The following is a 3,432-nucleotide window of genomic DNA, read 5'->3' as shown; positions in this document are numbered from 1 at the left end:
TCTAAGGTTCCTGAGGGAAGAGACTGTGTTTAGTATTTCTCCCTATACTTAGCACAATAGTGGGTACAAAATGATGTATTATATTTAGTAGCAACTTTATTATATCCTAATGCCTGATTACCCAACCATAGGAAAATTGTATCTCCTCCGTAAGATTTAGATGGCTCAGTACTACAGGGATCATTAATAATTGGCTATATTTTGGAAGGAGAAAACATTGGGGTTCAGTACAAATTCTGACCCATTAAAAGGTAACACAGAATATATCACGACAAAACTACTTTTTGCCCTGACAGGAAGGAGAAGAAGAAATAAATTGGGTGGTAGTACAGCATGTGATTTAGCATTCAAGAACCTAGAAAATTCACTTGGTAAGTATCCACCTTTATTATGCTCTTCTGACTTTGATAAAGCATTCCTGGTTCAAAAAGATGCCTCTGACATTAGACTTGAGGCAATGCTGTCTTAGATAATAAAGGAAGAGAAAGGCCAATGATGCATATAGACAAGAAACTTTCAAAAGGAAAACTCTACAAATCTCTATTATAGGCTTAGCCCTCAGAGAAGTTAGTGTTCTTGGCAAGGTTGTGGAAATTGTCATCCTAAACATCAATTAAAAGATGAGGTAGATTTAGAAAAATGAATATTCTAAATAATGGACTAAATATTGACAGACTAACATTTAATAATGACATACAATTTAGACATTTAATACTCAGTAGAATATTGAATTACTCAAAATTATAATGTTATTCCTTAAACAGCTATCAATTACATAATAGACAATTAGAGGTAGATATTTTAGAGTGAAACCAAGGCCCAGAAAAAATGGGAAATGACTTGGTTATGGTCATGCCAAAAGTTAATGGTAGAGGCAGATCTTCTGATTCTTAGATTCAGAGGCCTTTCTACTTTTCCATACAGCCATGGTTACTTAAATTGGAATTTTTTTTTGCATATTTTAATAAAAATATAGTACTTAATTAATTTGTATTAACATTTATAAGAAGAAGATTTTTTTATATAAGCCTATTCAGATAAAAAAATACAATTGTATAGTTGTTAGTAATTTTCGAAATGATGTTTGCTTTAGGATTGAGCTTTTCTCTCTTTTTTTAAAAAAATTTATTGAGACTGAGCCTTTCTATCTTGAGTATTTCAAAAATGAAATGGAATCTTATAGGCCAAAACTTACTGCTGAATAACACAGAATCTTGGATCTTCTATGATTTTGATATGGGCTGTCCTTCATTAAGAATTTTGGTGTTTTAGTCTCAGCTTTCTGTCCATGGCAGAGCCTCAAATTGTGGACGGTCTCTTCCCACCCCCACTTTCCTCCATCCCACCCCCCTCCTCACAGAAACCCAGCTGCTATTGAGCACAGTACAAGTGGGCTTCTAGACAAGATGTCTTTGCCAATTGGAATGCATCATTGGACATTCAGTTATGATGATGTCCTGGAGGATCCCATACTGATGACTCCGCCTTCATCTGACATGTGCAATAAGGTTCTGTGAAAAAAGCTGGTCATCCCAGATCAGAACAGCTTTCCAAGGCTGAGGAAGGAGAAAATAGTTTCTCTGTAAACCTCTCAGCTTCCAGTGACCAAATGAACAAGGCCCCATTGGTGATGGCCAAGGCTGTGCATGTCATCATGAATTCTCACAAGAATGACACAAGAGAGCATCCAGTGCTTTGAACAGCAGGCAAGGTTGACAGACACAGGATACACTCCGCATAAAGCACTCAGCACAGAAGAAAACAAGCACCACCATGTGGCAGAGGCAGTCCATAAATTGAAGTCACAAAATGGAAATATGACAAAAGAAGAGAGACTGACTGCTTCATCACAGTCTTCTCCAAGTAGTACACCCCATTCTTCTCCCTAGCAAAAGCCTTGAAGCTGGTTTACTCATGAATCTTCTACTTCCTTACCTGGCCTGCAGCATGGACTCTGGAAATGGAGATAGAAACAAACCCTCATCTGAAAAATGGAGCCTTTCTGGACCAAGACCAAGAATCCCTTCAGAAATGTGGCTCAGGTTTCAGTGTCCAGTCCTACAGAAGTACTCAGAAGCCATCACCAATGGAGATCATTCATGTTCAGGCTACTAGAATTGCAGAAGACCAAGAAGTGTTCAAGCCACCTAAGATGGACCTTCCCGTGACAGAAGGAAAGAAACAACCTCCATGAACCCATAACATCAAAGCAAGGGACATGAATGTGTTGACTCCTACAGGGTTCTAAAGCTCCCTTTTCATATGAGCAAAGTTGCTTTCCCTGGTGAACCACTGTTATGTAGAGAGAGTATCTTGGACTTTTCTTTCTTCCTATGCACCTTGAACTTGACATAGGAACGTTGTTATCCATTTACAATTCTGCTGAGGATGATATTCCTGGGGAAGTAGTGATTGTTTCTTCAAACATTTGTAGCAAAGCTTGAATCTTTGTAATGCAGAAAGACCTATTCTGTAATGTCCCAAAGTTGGTCTGAATAACTTCTCAAAGTATACTCAAACACAGCCAGTTACTGATCCATAGAACTAGATTGCAGGGGGAAATAATTAAAATCTAGTAGACTTTGTTCTGCATATTTTATCCAAGATAAATATTTGTTTGGTGCTTCTTTTCTTTGATAAAGAACATTCCTATTTTCTATCTTAGTTGCTGGAGTTAACAGCTTCTTCCTAGAGAACACTGCTCTTCTAGAATCAAGGCACTGGTTCAGGAGCCCTATTTCCTGGTTCCTTCCTGGCCAAGAATAGAGAGAGGCAGTAGCCTAACAGGAAAAAATCTTTTGGAAGTGGAGACTGCCTCTGTCCTGTGACACTTATGTAAAAGATATTTAAAAGGTATTATTAGTCCTTTGGTTAGGGGCTTTGAAGCAGATTTTGTCTGCTCTGCCCTACCAGTGGATTTTTCTTTTCAGAAAAACTGAACACTAAGGATTGTGGTTCTTCACTGAATTGCTGCCTCCAGTAGATAAATAAGTGGTCCGTGTTCACTTTAGCAAAAGGTGGCACACTAAGCTCATGGAGACTGATAACTGAGTCTTTTAAATTCCTAAGGGAGATTCTGTGCATGTTTTGTGCTGTAGAGGAACTGCTGAAATAATTTATTTTTTAAAAACTTGAAAACTCAAGGAAGCTCAGCATAGTCTTCAGTGATCTGAGGTAAATCATCCTGTGACTTTTAACCTCCTCCTCAAGTATTGGCCCGAATCCTTTCTTACTAGAAAAGGATGAGCTGCTTGGAGAAATAAAAGCTTTTCTCTTTGGGAACTTAAAACAAAACTGATCCATCCTTTTATTCTCCCTTCCCACCAACAGATGATTGAAATAATAATTTTATTACCCTTTTAAATTTCTGTGCTCTCATTCTTGGAAGCTGCTTCATCTCCTACTTCCTGGTTTTGTTTTGTGGAGTGCTCC

The 3,432-nt window shown here is 38.0% G+C and overlaps 1 pseudogene; it reads left to right on the top strand.

Annotated features, from left to right (window-relative positions):
• The first annotated feature begins 1,406 nt into the window (after window positions 1-1,406).
• LOC110195653 (putative monooxygenase p33MONOX pseudogene) lies at window positions 1,407-2,248 on the top strand (annotated as a pseudogene).
• Window positions 2,249-3,432: the final 1,184 nt, after the last annotated feature.

This window comes from Phascolarctos cinereus, unplaced genomic scaffold, assembly GCF_003287225.1.
Source record: "Phascolarctos cinereus isolate Bilbo 61053 unplaced genomic scaffold, phaCin_HiC Scaffold_9;HRSCAF=440, whole genome shotgun sequence".
NCBI classification, from domain to species: Eukaryota; Metazoa; Chordata; class Mammalia; order Diprotodontia; family Phascolarctidae; genus Phascolarctos; species Phascolarctos cinereus.
This window is presented reverse-complemented; position numbering and strand designations above follow the sequence as displayed.